The 19,507-nt window shown below is 47.9% G+C and overlaps 1 pseudogene; it reads right to left on the bottom strand.

The window, feature by feature from the left end:
* Positions 1-4,461: 4,461 nt before the first annotated feature.
* On the bottom strand, positions 4,462-7,708 carry LOC136505569 (uncharacterized; annotated as a pseudogene).
* Between the last annotated feature and the right edge of the window lie 11,799 nt (positions 7,709-19,507).

Here is a 19,507-nt window from a genome sequence, read left to right as displayed (position 1 = left end):
TAGTTGCTGTCTAGATTCGACATTGATATTTGCATAAACAATTCGTATGATTCTGTTCCATCCCAAAAAACTGGCAAAGTGTAAGAAACGACCAAAGTGGGGCAGTATCAGACTTAGGTCATGTTTAGTTACTCCCGATTCCTGAATTTGACACTATGCAAAAAGAAGATTTCCCGTCACATTAAACTTGTGGTACATGCATGGAGTACTAAATGTTGACGAAATCAAAAACTAATTGTACAGTTTGGCTGTACTTTACGAGACGAACGTTTTGAGCCTAATTAGGGAACGATTGGACAACAATTACCAAATAAACATGGCCTTATTAAAATATTTCTGATAAGCCCCCTGACTGCTTGTTATATACCTTAAGATTATTTCAGATAAGCCCCGGTTACTTTATCTTATGGACTGATAAACAATGTTCAGAATCTGTCCCCATACATTATTGTCCATATAATATATTCTTCAGAAGAAAAAAAAACTATTATCCATATCGTACTAGCAACACTTTTATCATTCTAGTGGGCCCTGCAGGCATGCTGTATGCAAGCCCTGAATGAATTATAACAGAGACAGACCGCTCAACAGCTAAAGGGTCCGTCTGTCCAGTGGCTAATTGTTAGTGACTTTTGAGATGCTTAAAATGGGGGGGGGGGGAGCTAAGTAGTCAAAGGTGCTATTCACAGCCGCCAATGGGCATTTAAATACTGATTGAAGCTACAAGGTGAGGCGATCAGGCGAGCCCCGTTCATGCATGCATGCAATCTTTGTCTGGACATGATGCTAATGACAATCATTCTGCAGTGGTTGGTGCCCACTCAATTCATTTAAGCCCAGATTAGACCAGGGCGTGCTTATCCTAATTCAGCTAGTAAAGTAATCGGGATGTGAGTGTGACCCGGCCCCTCCACAATGTGTTGTCGTTGGCAAAAAAAGCTAGGAGTATGTGATTGTGATGTGAACTGCAGGTTGTTTATATTATGACAAGGTTTGATTAAGCTGCTGTCCTTGTTGTTCCTGTTTCATATCTGGCTAATGATTGGTATTAGATGCCCAGGGTATCTCTATCTGGGCCTAACTGCTGTCGCTGTCAGGTTGCATCAGGTTTGCTGGACGGTGTTGCTCAGTCACGCTACAGGAAACAGAAGACTTCGTATCATTAGTACCTGCATTTATTTATACTACTGCAAACGACTAGGAAGAATTCATTCATAGAAAGAGGATTGAGCAAATTTAGTATTAACAACTACTACTAACTGTTTCTGCTGATATCTGTTGTACTGTAACTGAATGAACAGTTCACCGTGCTGGCGCTGCTCCTGAATTTGCCGCCGCTAAACGTTTACGATTTGTGATGTCGCCACCTGAAGTTTCTTCTGAACATGATTGCATTGCACAGCGAATGCAGCTGTTTCGCCGTTCCGTCCAGCGCGTCCAACTTGTGCTGTCATGATATGATTGCATGGAAACGGGGAGATTTGGGTGGATGCAATCAGGAAAGAAAGGCTGCTGCATGGTCAGGCTAACCTACTTCACTGAATGAATAAAGAGGAATCAGCCGCTTTTTCTCTGAAAAAGAGGGGTCAAGTTGGTGATGAACATGCTCTGGCCCCCCACCTTTCTGGTGAAGACCAGAAGATGGGCGCAGGCAACATATGTAAACTGCCAGTTTAGGCATCCTGCATGCATGTGCTGCAAAGGGAGTTAACAATTAAGTAAATAGATTGTTGGTTGTTAATAAGCATGCATTCAGGTGTGTAGTTCTGAAAAAACTTGTGGTGCGACAGCTGGAACTCTGAAAGAGTGGCCATTGTTGAGCTTGAGGAGCAGCCAGGGAAAGTGAGTCGGTGTGCTCGCGTGCCGCGGCTGCTGCGCTGCGGCTTGACCTCGAGGCGCTCGACGACGCCAACGCGCGGCTCGCGGGCCGCCTCGACCGCGCGCTCGCGCCTCCGCCGCCGCCGGGCGGCGACGCCGTCGGCTCGATGCTATCCGCGGGCGTCTTCGACTCTGTCCTCCGCGACCAACGTGAGCAGATCAAGGATATGTGTGCGTAGGCTGGAGGTGGTAGACAAAGCTGACAAGCAGGGCCCACATGACAGTGAGAGGGAGCTACAGGACACGGCTGTCAGAGACGTAGAGAGAGGAGTAGGTCAGGGACAGCAACGACATTTCGCATGTCCACGATGGTTGGGTATCCGGGGCCTAACATTTTACCATTTTGATTGAGATGGCGATTTTTAATTAATCCCGTATGAAATTCCCCACAAAAAAAATTAACCCCGTATGAAATGGACCATGCATAACTGACTTGAAAAAATAATTATTGGAAAAATAAAAAAATAATGATTCCATGCTTGAAAAAATAGTGTACTTTATTTTGGAAAATTATTGATAGAGGCAGCCTAAAAGACCTATGAGCTGTAGCATTCGGCGCCAAGGTAAGAGTCATTTCGCGTATAGGTCTTAACATCGTTAGCCCATCAAACTAACGGAAGGGCCAAAAAACTAAAGAAAAATTATTTTAGGATCAAATAAGCAAGTTTGAGAAGAAAAAACCAAGAAACAGCACGCACTTTTTTTAGGGCAAGGAAATATTTTTTTCCTTTGGAATTTAGATGGGGAGACGAGTTGTTGATGGAAGGGGATTGAAGGTCCATGGTCGCGCATTCGGAGAGGGAAACATGGGCGGGCCCGGCCCATCAGGTGTGTCTAGCCCGTGCCCGCACTGTGGAACAAGGAAATCGGCCAGGCCCAGCAGAAATCGGCCCACCATAATTATTGGGTATTAGTTCTGGGCTTATTTATTTTCGTCTTTTTTCTAAGAGAAAGTCTATATTATCTCTCAACTTTTGCGAAAGTCTACTTTTTTTTTTCTGATCTCTAAAACAGGTTAAACCATCTCTCTGAACTTTTAAAACTGTTCGATTTACCTTCCTAACCAGTTATAAGCGGTTTTCAAAAACGGTTTTGTCTTTTTCTTTTTTATTTATTTCGGCCGAATCTTTAAAAAATCATAGTAAATCAGTGAAAAATAATAAAATAGAAAAATCTAATTTTATTGGACTTTACAAGAGTAGATCTACGTAGTGAACATATAATATGATATGTTTTAGTACAAAATTTTTGCTATAGCTTTATATATATACTTTTCTATAATTAATTCATAGCTGCAATTTTTATGGTCCTATTGTGGTGAAATTTTTATGGTAGACTAATTATTGTATGTTTGAATTATAGTAAAAATTTCAAACTCATGGGATGTTGTGTAACTTAGTTATAGGTTTATAAATACTTTTTAACAAGTATACACATAAATAAACCTAAGTTGTCTGCTCCCTCTCTCTCCTGTCGCCCATTTCCCCCGAATCATAGCTGCCTAGCGTGCGCAGGCCGCAGGGGGCGGCGGGCTGGCGTGCGGCTCCGAGCGGCGAACGCAAGGGCCAAGGGTCAGTCGGCCATCCCCTCCTGTGCGCTGTGCGGCCGTGCGGGGCCGCGGGACCGGCGCGGCGTCTGGCGTCCCGGCGGGCTTCTGGAGGTCAGGCAGTCAAGCACGCTAGGCCACCGGCCGTTGACGGCTCTGCGCGCGCACCCCGGCCAGAGCCACGACGACGACACGGAAGGATTCCGTTCGTATATATGCCACGAAACAGATGGTACAATACTGATGTTTTTTCATTTCATATTTACATTCGATCACTGAACCGTTCCCTGTTAATCCACGCATCATGCTATCATCCTAAATAAAGATGCCAATCCATACATTCTAGATGTTGCCACTCTGGTATGTTGAACTGCTGAGACTTGTTTATGTTAAAAAAATTTTCAAGTCGTGCTCAGATTCTATGAGTATATGAATCATGCTCAATTATGTGTTATACATTTGCTATGTATTCTACTGTTACAATTATGTGGTATTATACATCCTCGCAAAAAAAATGTGGTATTATACATGTCAAATATTACTATGCATTAGGTTGTCAAAAAGATTTTAACACCCTTTCACATCTGGAATACCCAGCCTCAAAATCCTAGGCCCACCACTGATTCAATATATCGGAATTCTACCGGTGATTGATACAAAAGAATTTCAGCCAAATTTAGAAAAAAGAAACTCTCAATCTTTAAAGGGAACCATATAGATTCTTTCCAAACAATTTAGCATAGAAAACCGCATGATATAATTTAGAAATGAGAGAATACCATCCTCATATGGCGCATATATTCCGTATAGCATCATATACTTTCATGTATTTTTACAAGTATTCCATTGGTTAAATAGCAAATATGGTCACAAATATTACAACAAACATAAGCCCAAATATTACAAGTTCTTGGGCTAGCTGGTTTCAGGTGAAATTCAAATCACTGATATGTTTAGGTGATAAACTAACTATATCGGACTCCACTGATAAAATAGAAATATCAGATTTACCAGAAATCTATCGGTGATAATTGCCTTCAGTCTCGTTTTGGACCTGTCTGAACATTTGTGGTCTCCAGTGTCGCATCCTGAAAGATTTCTTCAATTTCCAAGCTCCCATCATTTCTCCACATTGCTCCTCTCTTTGAGTTGCTTGCCTCATGCTCCTTGGTTCCCTTGTTGTCATCATATACTTCACCTTCACTAATGTTAATTCCAATCGGGCAGCTCCTCATATGTCCTCCAGTTTGCCTTGTCTTGTTCCCAGCCTGATCACTGTTGTTGCCAGAAGCTGGATCTGGATCATTGTTTCCAGCAGGCCCAACGTCGTCCTTTGGCCACAAGCTGCTGCTGTGGATTCCACAGTGCCAAAGCAATGCCCAGATGTGGGTTATGAACTCCCCCCCAGCGAGACACTTCCTGTGTGCCCGTGCGTTCCGCGTGGGCGCAATGTGTATGAGCAACTCTGTCCATACTCCTGCCAGGATCTCCCAGCAGGATTTCTCAGTGAGATGATCAAGCAGCTCCTTGCCCAGTGCCACACCTTGTTTCAGCACATCCTCCTCAGAGTCTTCGATTGGTTTCTCTGCTTCGTCCTTGAGGGCTCTGTACCTTTCCTGTAATGAACCACATGAACCACAACCTTTTAAGATACCATCACGGGCACTCTTGACGGTTTCCTGGAAGACTATCTTGGGAACAAGGAAGCTATCAGGGATGAGGTCAGGCTTAGCAATCAGCAGATATGCGCAGTACCGCGACAAGCTATTCGCAGTGACATATGTTTCCCGGAGCTCTTCGGGCAACTTACCACCATTCACTTCCTTGTTCCTCCCTTGAGTCGTCTTCTGACAAGGTTTGGAATTGGATGAGCACAAACCTGCCAGCCATGACAAGATGCTATCTTTATCTTCCTTGTCACCCACGTCCATAAGATACGGTTTGGATGAGCAGCAGCAAGAAGAAGTGAACCAAGACAGGAGGCACCATGGAAACCCAGGGCTGCTCAAGTTGACGCCATGTTTTGTCGCCAGCTCCATCTCGCAGAGGCTGGTCGCAATGTGCCAGACAAGAATGATATGAGAGGTTGTGGGCAGGGCGACGTGAGCGCTCCTCGTGGTTGTGGGTGCGGTACTGCAGTAAGCCTGATAGTTCTGCAGCTGCTGCCTGATGATAAGGTTGCTGTTGGACAATGTCCTGATGACCCTTGGTAGACGACGATGACTGCTAGTGCTAGTACAACGATCTCCAGCAGGTTGTTCATCGGCGGCCTCCACTATCATGCTGCCGAGCTTCTCCAGGACTGCTTGCTTGACACACTCGGGGATTTGAATGGGGCTGCTGAGCTCTGCCCCATCCTCCTTCTTGGGAACTAGTCCTGTGGTTAGGTTGTGAATGAGATTCCAACACCATGGCGTGTCATGATAGGACTGCACGAAGACATACTGGTCAATAAATCCATGCCATCTCCTTTGATCAGTGATCCTTGATCTTGTCGAAAAATATAGCAGAATGCTGTCTGACCATGCATCTACTATAGATTCTTTGCTCCTGATCTTGCACTTGCTCTGCACATACTCAGCACAACATGATCAGGCTTGTCCAGTCTGATAGTAAGTAGGTGAGCATCTCCCATATCTCCTTGACAACTACCAAGAAAATGAATACCCAGGTAATGATTATGTCGACATTGAAGCCCTTGAACACATTGGCAAGCTCGCCATTGGGGGGCTTGTAGACCTTACGGATGTCCACAGCGAGCCAGCAGACAGCACAGATGGTCAGCACGGACAGCAGCAGGCTGGAGAAGAGGGATGGGAGGCCACAACAGAACACCATGGGGTAGCGGGTGTTGAAGTAGTCATGGACGAAGGCGAGCTGCAGCTCCATGATCCTGAGGGCATCGCTGTCTCTGGTAGCCACCTTCCCGCCAACCATGTTCTTGACCAGCTCTCGGTTCATGTCAAATATACGTGGCTGCAGCGTCACATCCTCGAGCCTGCACCGCAGAAGCCTGGACAGGGCGAAGGCCAGAGGGAGAACCTTGGTCCCACTCCCATCATCATCCTCACCCCGGCCCTGGCCCTGCTGCAGGCTATGTGGTTGTGGTTGTTTATGAATGGGAATGGGACAGTCCCAGATCTTGTCCAACGTCAGCACCGGTACTGACGATGTCTTCTCCTTTCTGCGCCTGTGAATTCTAGTAGCGCCGCCGCCGCCGCCGTTGTCTTTAGCAGTAGCATCCTGATCCTGCTGCTGGTCGATACACAATACGTACTGAGGCTTCTTTAGTCTGTTGAAACCTCCTTGCCACTGCAGCTTTGTTTCTCCATAGACCAAGTACTTGTAGCCTTTCATCGTCGCTGCTGGGTCTGGGACTGGGTCCATTAATTCTCCTCCCTTGTTCATGCTGCTGCTATGCATGGCAAGCATGTGCTCTGCAACAAGCTCCGAACTCCTGCCATGCCAGAAGGACCTGCACGCCACATAATGTGACCAATACCTGTAGGCGCTCCTCATCACCTGCAGAACCCAGACCAACCAAAGTGGGCCAGTGAAACGGGATCCACGCGTCCGGTTCAAGAACGCCGATCCCAGTAGCTTGACCACGTTCCTCCATTCAGCGAACCTTCGCCCACGAGGGTCAGGGACACCATAGCCGGAGATGTAGTCTGCACTGTAGCGGAAATTGACAAGTATGAGGGCCCAGACTGGGAACATCTGATTCTTGAAAGGCGCCGTTTGTATGGCCCCCAGGAGGTACACGACGATGGAGTCGGAGACTGCGTCGAAGACGCTAAACACGGCTCTCATGAACGGGCTGTGGATGGTGCGCCGAAAAAGGTCCATGAAGAACATGGCCAAGAACAGAAGCGTGGCGAGGACCACCAAGAACTCGATGCGGAACAAGATCGCAGTCTTCTTGTTCAGCATGATGAACAGCGATGCCACATGGTCGCGGATATCATCGAGGTCGAGGCCCATCATCATCCTCTGATGACGATGACACAACCTCCCTTCCCTTCACGGTTAATTCCTGAAGAAATTTAAAACATCGTCACAACTCACGCACGACTGAATGACCCTATGGTTTCCAACAGATTAACGAAGAGAGGTGCTTATTAATTAAGCCCCCCACCACAACTTTGTATAAACACTGGTGAGGTAGAGCCAAGAATCAAACTGGGGATGCATAGCAGTTGCTGCTGATTTCATTTGACTATAAATATAATGACTGGGGATCTGTGCGTGGGTTTCATTCAGTAATTAAGAACCATGAGAAGATGTGCAGTGCTTCCAGTATATAAGGACCATGCACACCATATATCAGGCTTGTTACAAGTTGATGATTCTACTATCTCTCACTCTTGAGGAAATAACTAAACTCTAGTTTGGAATGCAAAGGTAATTCTCAACAATTAACGTTGTATCCAACTATGAAACAAAAGCGAGCAGTCTGTACTTACTCGGGTATAGCAGCTACTCAAGGCCGGTGTCAGGAAACCGAGGAGCTGCACTAGATGATTTGTGAATTGTGATGATATATTGCTCTAGCTTGACAGTCGCAGACGAACCTCCACCCTATGGAGAGACAATATATAACCAGAAGGTCAGATCTCTATGATAACCGATAAACTTTGCCTGCTCTAATTTCTATACCTTTTTCTCAACATTGTAAAACATGCACTCAAAGGTTCCTTATTTTTTCTAAACAAATGGATCGACATACCTCTTACAATACTAATGTTGGCTGTTGGGCGAACTGCACGCAAGAACGGGGTGCGAGGTCCATCGGATGGGCAATAGCCGGCTATCACCCTGACGCACGCAGAAAGCAAGGTATCCAGGGTGTAGCACCCCATTACTTAGGTACTAATATGAGGCCCACGCAAATAGCGCGGGTGGCTACTTATTTTTTCTTTTATCATGTAACAGTATAGACCATGTCAACATTTTAGGTCATTTGAAAAATTCAAAATTTTGAATTTCAGAATCTGATAACTTAAAATGGATATTTGAGCCTCTAAATGGTTTCAAATAAAAAAAATTCAACTATAAAGTTGTAGACCTCATCAAGCTCTATAATTTTGATACAGAGTTATATTCGTCTGATTCAATATGAAAAGTTATGATTTTTTTAAATAAATGAGAAAGAGAGACCATCTGACATGTGGGCTTCATCGCCATGTCAACAAAACACCAGGAAACCACTTTGAAGTGATCAAGGTGGATATTTTATTCAGTTTTGAAAATTGAGGGGGTAAGTTGTCCGGTATTTGAGTACAAGAGTACCTTTTAAATTCTGCGACAAGTTTAGGGGGTTAAATTGGGCAGCATTACTCGAAAAATATTTTTTTACATATAGTTTTGTTTATTTGTTTGATTATAGTAGTGCTCTCTATATCCATCCAATTCTATTCATCGGCAGAACAACCATATATATAACTATTGGTAATGCTAGGAATCAGACGTCTGTCCATGGCTCCGTGCCGGACCTGTTGGTGGACCCGACGTCCAGAAGGTTATCCATCCTATCCGCTCTCTCCGCTCCCCTCCAGTCGCCGCAGATTAAAAAACACTCATGTATCACATAGACTGCGCTCCGTCGCGCCTCCCACACGCCTACCTCTCCACCGCGCCTCCTGCCTACCTTCCTCTCCACCGTCGTCGTGCCCGCACCGCCGTGGCGTGCTCCCCTTGGACCGCACAGCCGTGCTGCCTCGCCACGTGAGGTCGCACCCACCCGACTACGGTTGTCGGCTCCACCGCAGGCACCGCTCGCCGGGGGCAGCGCAGCCGCCTGCCCGCTATCATCCTCCTCCATCGTGACCGCACAGTCGGATCCCACTGTGCAGTGCTCCACTCGCCCGGCTGTCAAGTTTTGCTGAAAGCACATGTTGCAAGTGTATGTTTCAAGTGTTTCAGAGGTATGTTGCAACTGTTTCAGATGAATGTTGCAAAAGTAGATCAGGATGTTGTATATGTTGCAATGGTTGTACACGTATGTTGCAAAGGTCTGTGTTCTCGGACGTATGTTGCAAGTGTGTTTATCTGGATGTTGCATATGTTTGCAAAGGTTTTCAAGTGTTTTTAGGTGTTTTTTTTCAAGTGTTTCAGAAGCTTGTTGCAAGTGTGTGTTTCAAATGTTTCAGACATATGTTTCAAGTATTTTATCTGAATATTGCATATGTTGTAGTGGCTACACACATATGTCGCAAGCATATGTTCCGAATATTTCATCTGTTTTAGACGTATGTTGCATCAAGTCCTTCATGTTGCAAGTGTTTCATGAGGCGCAGGTGGTCCCCCCACGGAGCGGGTGGGCGCTGGGGGCGTACCAGGGCAAGCAAACATAGGCGCGCAGCATGGCGCGGGCGCGCAGCAGGGCGCAGACGAGCAGCAGCAGGTCACGAGCAAGCAATAGCAGGGCGAGTAGGGCGCGGCGAGTAGCAGGGCAGGCATGCATGCTTCGATGTGCGTCCGTGAGTGGTGGCAACCAGAGGGAGCGCGTGGGAGACAGCCACCCGATGTGGGACCCGCCGCAGAGGCAGGGGTGCTGGAGCGTCGCCGCTTTCTGCCGATCCGTTTTGGCTGCTGGTGGGCCCAGTTGATAGCCGAGGGAGGTGCGCTCTGCTGGCTGTTCGGGCCGCACGTCTGCGAGTGCGCAGGGGTGAGTGGACCGCACGGGCAAGCACGTGCTGGGCTGAGCAATGGGCGCGCCGTGGTTGTCCGGACACGCGCTTCTGTCCAGACGTCCAACAATCAATTTGTTTTTTTGGCTTAATAAAGATATTGTCATCTTTCGTCCTTTTCCCCACCCCTGTCCCTGATTGTGCATTTTTTACCGATACCAAATCAAGGCAGTCTTTAATTTTACAAGTTCCATTTCTCAATAAAATCTGTTATTCTTCAGTTCCTTCTTCGTCCTCTTCCAAGTTTAAATTTTCGGATCCATTACAATTCTGCTCAACTCTGCTTGTTGGGAAGGCAGGAGACCTTCGATACCTTCGCATGGTTCCAAAATAGTAGAACTGAGGTAATATCGGTGGTAATGACATAAAAGGGACTAAAGTGGGATCGGATTACTGTTGTGACTCTAGAAAATGCCAGGAATATATCCTAATGTTAGTGGGCACTTTGTAATTTAGAGCGCGTCCGTTCGTTTCACCAATAAATACGGGTCTTAAACGATACCCCATTAGAGTCGGGTCCCTTAAAACACGTCTATGCATTTCAAACTATCATAGTAGACTTTATCTGTCTCAGACGTAAGTGATATCAGAGATGGGGATAATCGGCAGCCGTCGCTGATATTACTAGAAGCTAGCCGAGGCAAATTAGGGTCTCCATTTTGCTGCCCCCTCAAGCACTAGTATTGCTCATGTGGCGAAAAGGAACTACGGGCAACCAGTTGTTTTTGTTTTTTAACATTTTGTTTTGAAACTATTTTCAAATATGATATTGCTTATTTTTTTCATTCAAAACTAACACTTTTGGCCGCGCCTATTCGCATGGCACGGCGAAATCACGTTGCCGCGCCATGCATAGGGGCGCGGTAGGATCGATGACGTGGCAGCGACCAGGACCGCTGAACCCTGACGTGGCTGGGGCTGTCGCGCCGTTGATCTGGCGCTGACGCGCCATGGAGAATGACACGGCAATGTTCCCGCCGGCCACAACACTTCACTGTTCACATGTACTGCCACGTGGAATTTGCGCGTCCTGATTTGTCCCGACTACTGTTCTGTCATTGTTCGTAGACACTGTTTGCATGAACTGCGCGTGAAATTGATGCGTCCTGAGCATTCCTATTACTGTTCCTTCACGGTGGATATTGCGCGATATCTCTGGACGGATGGGCCCAGATCTTGCTTACAGGCAGGTGGTCCCCAGTTATCGCGTTGGATCCAGCTGGGCCAATCCGGGGCCCAGCGACCACTCCGGGTCCCGCTCCGGATCCCTTGCTCCCGGGACGCAGAGTCCCATACACGCTACACGAGCCGTAACCTCCGCTCACCCCACGACGCGTGTCCCGAAATAGCCGGTCCCTCCTCCATGGGCCCCGTCTCCACCACCACAGCCCCACTTACACCGCGCCGAGTGTGGCAGAACCGCCTAATTTAATGCCTCACAGGAGTGCTTGTCTTCCATTACACACTAAGCACTCGAGAGAGAACACTAAATTACTCGGTTCCGTCGGGCACACCCCAGGGGAGAACCCGAAAATCCACATTTTTGCCATCAGGATCACAAATGAGAGAATAAAGCTTACATCATTCTTAACCATTTCTTACATCACTTTACATGAACGTCAGAGTATAACATTTATTAATATAACAGCGGAATGAAATCATATTATCAGAGTAATAAATAATTTAATTGAACAGCGGAATATAAACATGTGAACAGAGTTACAGCGGAAATAAACATCTATTAAGGACATGATGAAGTATTGATATATAGCATACGGCAACAGATTATGAAACTTTCATTTATAAAAGTATTTGGTGAGAGTCATAAGTAACAATTACGGTCGCAGCGTAAAGGAAATCCTCTCTGAGCCCACCAGGAGGACTCCACACACAAAGGTCAGCTCAAGCGTCCACCTGTTACCTGCAACAGGGGGAAATAAAACCCTGAGTACTCAATTGTACTCAGCAAGACTTACCCGACAGGAGAAAAGAAAAGACTCCAAGGATATGTAAGGCTATCTGGTTTGTGGGTTGCATTTGCAGAAAGCATTACTAAGCGTGCCTCCTTATATTCGGTTCTTTATTAATAGCCGCATTGTTTCATTAACTAACCATTCTATGTATGCACCTGTGCTACTTTCAAGCAGGTGGTAAGCAATCAAATTTCCTTTATCCATCTTTCATCTTTCAATTCTTACTACGATGCTAAACCGTAGACAAGCCGTACCTGTAGCATAGCAATGTACACGATCCTGTCATACTAGTAAGACTCATAGGATAAAGATATATATATGCAAGTGGGTTTCATTCAACTCCTTAAAACTTAATGCATAAATATAATTTAAACTGCAGAAAAGTAGGGGTTATGCACCGGGGCTTGCCTGGAAAAAATATAATCAGAAGTTAGCTTTCCATCATGGCGACATAATCTCCAAAAGCACCATTCCTCCAGCAACTCCCGACAACTCCGTGATCCACCGACGTCCCTATTATGATATGCAATGTAATGCCATGCAAAGATATAATTAATTGACTGCAATCGTGACTCGTATAAATACGCTTTACGCCTCTCAAGTTAACGGGCTAGTTCTAACGACGACCGTACTTAGCTACGTATCCATGTTGTCGAACAAGGCATTATTTCTCAACAATTCTTTTAGTTATATAAACCAACGGTGTTTCTTTATTCGCAATAGGACATTATTATTTATCTAGCAACTAATTATTCTAGAGCTACAAAATTATGGTGAGCAGCTAATATTGCTAGGAACCTACTGTAAAGATTTCAGATCTAATACTATTACCAATTTGTCACGAAAGTTCCTACAAGTTTATATTTTGCAATATTAAATATCTTAGATTAATTATATGGCTCCCAAAATTATCATCGAACTATGTGAACAAAATATACTAATAGGTAGGTCCTAATTTTAGAGACTCAACAAAACTGGTTTCGCTATTTTTGGACTCCTATGCTATTTTATATTTATTTTACAAGTTTACTTCAGCCGTAAATTAGAAAATACCTTAAAAATGAAAAAGGCCGACGGCAATGAAACTAGCCCAGCAGCCCAGGCGGACGGACGCGTGGCGGCCCAGCGAGACCGGCCCAAGCAGCCCGCTGGCGGGACGCAGCTGGAGCGGGCTGGCCCACGCGGGGCGCGCGGCACCCGGCCTGTCGAGACGTACGTGCGGCCCAACAGGGCTGGCAGCGCAGATGGCCCATCGGCAGACAGTTCTACAATGCGAAGCACGAACGGGGAAAAATCACCAGCCGGCGGTGGGACAACTCCGGGATGGGGGCGTTTCGCCGGCTCCAGGCAGCAGGCAAGCCGGCATCGACGACGGCGGGGCGGCACGGAAAGGCAGCGCGGCTGCTGCGGCGTGGACCACGGCTGGCGAGGCGCGGCCTCACGATAGCGTAGGCACGAGCGACCGCAGGCGCAGCCATGGCGGGAGTGCTTCACCGACGCGGGTGACGGCGGGACGCCAGCGCGCTACGGCTCAGGCGCCGGGGAACTGCAGGACCGCGCGGGGCCGGGGCACGTAGGGAGGTGAGGCGGTGGCGCTGTAACGGTCGCGACGGCCGGCTCCACGGCACCGGCTGTCATGGCGCGGGAGCAGACGATGGCGAGGCAACCGCTCGGGAGAGCAGCGCGGCTCGGCGAGCGGGAGAAGCGCGGTAGCACTCCAGGCGCGGTAGTCGCGGCTGGCGAGACGGCTCAGAACGGCGGGAGCTCGCGGGTCGCGGCTGGCGAGGCGAGCTGAGAAGGGGGCGGCGCCGTGAATCCGCAGAAACGGCGCGGCAGTGGGGGCTCACGCGCTAGAGGGGGAGCGCCGGGGTGAGTCGATTCTGGCTGGGAGGCCACCGGAGGAGATGCGGCGCGGGGCTCGTCGTGGCTACTTTCGGTGGCGGTGGCGAAGGAGCAGCCAGCTCGGATGCGACCGCGGGGACGTGGCATGGGACCATGTGGAAGAGGCAGCGGGGCAGAGCTGGACCGAGGATGCGCGCTGTTGGAGCGTTGAGGAGCCGCCAGACCAACGCGGAGTGGTGCGCGGCCATACCTGAGGTGCGGCTGCAGCTCCAGCGCGGAGCCGAGGGGTGCGCACGCGCCCACAAGGGGGAAAAACGGCGGCGGCGCACCAGGGCGCTGTGGCTGGCCCTCAGACAGCGGCGAGCCGAGGCGGTGCTGCGCGTGGCACGGCGCCCAGGCGCGGGTGGAAACCGAGCGATTGAGTGGGGAGGGAAATCGGAGCTGAGCGCCTCCTCTCGGTTGAAGAAAAAGAAAGGGGAGGGAAAAGTACAACGCACGCCCGAGGACAACGGAGACAGAAAGGACGAGGCAAGGCCGAGAGGCAGGCGGAGGCAGCAAAAGGACAGGGCGTGGCGGAGCAGAGAACGACGTGGCCAGCGCCGACCGGCCGGACCGGACCAGGGAAAAACAATAACAATTTACAACGCACAGTGATGCTCAGAGCCGGATCCCATTTTATATCGATGACGTTGACATCGCTCACACAGGAGCCATTACATTGGCATATGCGTCCGTCGATCATAACGTGCATATATATATACATGTATACACACACACACATATATATATATATATATATATATATATATATATATATATATATATATATATACTATATATATAAGTATATCGTTCTACTTATTAATGGATTCTTTTTTTATTTATAAAAGTTGGTTTTTCCTGCTTAATCTATGAGAACACACCGTTCGCTATTTAATTACTTTGCTCACTATCGTTGGCTAAAAATGGCATTTTAAATATGAGCGCAATATTTAAATTTTTTAAAAATCTGAGAAACTTATTTAGGAAAATTTTCTTAGGCCTAAATAGCAGTGCTAAACGAGATCGTAATACCGGGGTGTTACAACCAACCCCCCTTAAAAAGAATCTCGTCCCGAGATTCGAAACTGGAAGCAGAAAAGGGGAAACGCGATTACATTCCGTAGATCAGGGACTACACGAAAGATTACACGACTCCGAATACTAAACCACACGGGGATCTAGGGATACATGATTAAGAGCAACTTGGTACAACCGAGACTTAATCCAGAAGTCGAGATAGACGAGGACAATGGAGAAACAATAAGATAATGATTATCCAAAACATGACGTAGCACCAACAGATCCAGAAACAGTCAACGGAGAAGTAAAACATCGTGCACCCTAAGATTGACTACCCAAAAAGGGAACTTGAACTTCTTCGACGAATCGGATCCTTCCTTCTTCTCAGATCACACTATCACCTCCGACCGCCGAACCTAGCTTCACAACGATAACTGAATTTCGTAGCTCTGCTGGGAATGCGAGAGGAATGGGGATGAAGAAGAAGAGCAAGGACCAAGGGTATTTATAGAGGCGAACGAAGAGGGGAAACCAACACACCAACGGCGGATGCGGCGGGGATGGGATACACAGACGGTGCATGCTGTGGAGATAAGGTCAGAAACATGGTGTGCTTCCTGCGTGAGCGGCGGAGGGGAAATAAAGGAGAGTAGAGGAGGTCCGCTCGACGAGGCAGGCGTGCGGGCGGTCGTGTCACCAAAGCAGAAAGAAAGGGAAGGGGAAATGGGGGGGGGGGTCCAGTACGGGGACGAGGCGCGAGAGTCGAGAGCTGATCGGATGCTGGGAAAGGAGAAGTGCACAGTGCACAAAGATGGCGAGCACTGCACGATGCCGCGGCCACGCGAAAATGGGATGCTACCGATCCCGACACAGACGGCGTTCGTAGGGCACGCAGCAAAATAACCCGGCATGCGTAGCACGGTCAACTAAGCACAGGGCTTGGGACAAGACGTCCACTCTGACTTTTGCAACTACTCCCGACCATCCACTGCTAACCGTCCTTTACTACTCTTCTTTTTCTTTCCTTTACCTTGAGAGAACACTTCTGCATCAACCCGTGGTGGATTTCCCGTTTGAACATATGAACATTTTCAAGGAGAAAACTTTAAAACAAAACGGTACGGCGGTGTAACTTGGTAAAGGTACTTGGTCAACAACCTCGATACCAGCGCGTGCCGAGCAGCGTCACCATGTGGCAGCTGTTCCACAGGGAGCCCTCGGTTTCGTCGCGGCACCAAGCTTTTAACCAGGCAACTACTACCAAGTTACACGCCATGAAGGCGGTGGGGTCATAGACCACAGAGTAAGGGGAGTATTGCAAGGGAAAATTCAAACAACAAAAGTTCCCTTCACAACAAGGGACAAGGAATTCAAATCCAACGACGGATTTGTTTTAAAGAAATTCAAGTGTTCTATTGGGACATCCAGAATTAGTCGATACAGTGTCCAATATTATCCAATCATGACTGATCTGCTGGTATCTGAATGGCAACTTCTCTTGTAACTCACTTAACATCGCCCTTGAAAACTTGGAGCACGTCTAACGAGACTTAAAGTAAAGGAACACAATAAACACAACGAAATAATTAAAATGCATATTCCAACGATCTTATACGGGTATAGCGTACAGACATTCAGGCTCCATTCACGACACAGCATTCACCTACGGTCAGACGATCTTAACAACTACGGACAACAACAACGGCAAGAGTACAAGACCGGGGATAGCAACGAAAAACACTACTACTACGGGCACAACGTCCCAAGGCAACTAGTCTACATCCTCACGGGGCAACGGCTGAGTGAGAGGAATGAAGAGTTCTTCTTCTGACACTTCCGAGGGTGGAGGTGCTGGCGGTGCAGCAACACCGGTTCTTCTTCTCTCGGGCGGGTGGATAGGGATCCCTTCCAAGATCGGGGCATCCTGCCTTTCAACAGCCAGCGTCCTCCGCTCGGCCCTGGTGACAAGATAGGCCACCCGCAGCTGATGAACATGCCGATCTTCGGCCTCCTTTAGAGCTTCCTCCATGGCAGCCTCTCGGCTCTCAGCAGCTGCAGCGCTAGCATGCGCTTCGGCGAGCTGCACCTGGAGCATCCGGTTGAAGATCTCGGCTTCCTCAGTGCGCCGAAGGCACGCCCTCAGCTCCAAGGCTTGACGGTCGTACTGCTCATTCAGAGCGAGCAGGTACGTGGTCAAGTGCACCATGGTGGGACTGTCCTCTTGCACATCTCGTCCTTGCAAAGCCTCCATGCGGGCCATCCATGCCCGCCGATTCTTGTCCAAAGGAGGAAAGAACCGCATGGGGGTACGGGCAATGGGCTCTTCATAGATCTGGCAGAGGTACCGCAAGGCTTTGCGGGCCACAACCTGGTAGGTGTCGACAAAGCGAAACCCGGTTGCGGTCACACTCCAGGCTTCAGTGAGGTCGGGGAACTCCTCACTCTTCCCGATGTAGACGGTAACCTCATACCGCTCGGTGCCATGCCCCTCATACTCACGGCCCTCATACTCGGCGTGATCATTGACTCCGAGCTTTTGCAGGGTGGCATGCAGGATTCTGGGAAAACCCTCAACGTTCATGCAGTAGGTACTAACCCAGGCTCCTGCCATCTTTGGCGGTGGTTGCCAGGAAGGCTGAGCGAAAAGCTAGCTCAAAGGGAAAAGCTAAGCGAGCTAAAGTGCGCCGAGTGGTGGTACCAATGGCTAAGCCAGGCTCTACTTATAAAGGCGGAGCGTTCAGTGGTCCTGGCGCGGTTCACCAGGGTTCCCGCGCGATATCACTACGGTGGATCGACCAATTTCCATGTGTTCGAGGCGAGCGACGTGCGATGCCATTACTGACTAGTACGACTGCAGGGCAAGGGTCCGACAAGAGTGCAGAAAGGGGTAAGGGGAGACGTGGGTCACGACCGGCATGAACCACGGACGAACGCGAAACATGAAGCCACAGTTCAGACCTAACTCTAGAACAGGACGAGTCAGTCGTGCACAATACGACACTCGTGACCCTATGGATGGCGTATCTGCAAGTAATACGAGTACTACAATGCACAGGCAGGATATGCATGAATGCACGTCCTATACGTCCTTGCACTGTTGCCACATATAGGGCAACCGTTCTCAAATTTTTGGCACATCGCTCTCTCCCTGTAACTAGTCGATACTATCAAACTATGCTCGAGTCAGTGTACCTATAGAAACTTGATTAATCCTATCTAAGTCAGCAAAGTGCCATCTATCCTAGATACATAACCATAGTAATAGGGCTACTTATATAACTTCGCATATAAACGTCCTAACTTTTTGCAATAATGGACTGTCAAATTTTAGTTTAGAAAAGGTTTTCGAAGCCTTATTTCCTCATTTATGCTCTGATACCACCTGTGGCAGAACCGCCTAATTTAATGCCTCACAGGAGTGCTTGTCTTCCATTAGACATTAAGCACTCGAGAGAGAACACTAAATTACTCGGTTCCGTCGGGCACACCCCAGGGGAGAACCCAAAAGTCCACATTTTTGCCATCAGGATCACAAATGAGAGAATAAAGCTTACATCATTCTTAACCATTTCTTGCATCACTTTACATGAACGTCAGAGTATAACATTTATTAATATAACAGCGGAATGAAATCATATTATCAGAGTAATAAATAATTTAATTGAACAGCGGAATATAAACATGTGAACAGAGTTACAGCGGAAATAAACATCTATTAAGGACATGATGAAGTATTGATATATAGCCTACGACAACAGATTATGAAACTTTCATTTATAAAAGTATTTGGTGAGAGTCAAAAGTAACAACTACGGTCGCAGCATAAAGGAAATCCTCTCTGAGCCCACCAGGAGGACTCCACACACAAAGGTCAGCTCAAGCATCCACCTGTTACCTGCAACAGGGGGAAATAAAACCCTGAGTACTCAATTGTACTCAGCAAGACTTACCCGACAGGAGAAAAGAAAAGACTCCAAGGATATGTAAGGCTATCTGGTTTGTGGGTTGCATTTGCAGAAAGCATTACTAAGCGTGCCTCCTTATATTCGGTTCTTTATTAATAGCCGCATTGTTTCATTAACTAACCATTCTATGTATGCACCTGTGCTACTTTCAAGCATGTGGTAAGCAATCAAATTTCCTTTATCCATCTTTCATCTTTCAATTCTTACTACGATGCTAAACCGTAGACAAGCCATACCGGATAGCCCAGCGATTCGCGAATCAATGCCCCCAGCTGGGTACCCCGAAAACACACGCCCCGCTTGTACCCCGGGCACAAGCAGGACCAACCCATCACTCTCCTGTCCCGGGTGTCCAGGTCCCCGTCCAAACTAGGACTCCAAGCCCCCGCCCCTGAGTCCCGGACTCAGTACGGTGCAAGGACCTCCTCCACCAAAACAAAACCCTGACAGTCGGTCCGGAAAGAGCCGGATCCGCGACAAGAGAGCAACAAGTCTTCCAAGCGCCCATACACAAGTATGTGCTCGAGATAATAAGTCTGTGACCTGCCT

This window comes from Miscanthus floridulus, chromosome 14, assembly GCF_019320115.1.
Source record: "Miscanthus floridulus cultivar M001 chromosome 14, ASM1932011v1, whole genome shotgun sequence".
Taxonomy (NCBI): domain Eukaryota; kingdom Viridiplantae; phylum Streptophyta; class Magnoliopsida; order Poales; family Poaceae; genus Miscanthus; species Miscanthus floridulus.
Note: the sequence above shows the minus strand (reverse complement) of the source record. Positions and strands in the feature narration are given on the sequence as shown.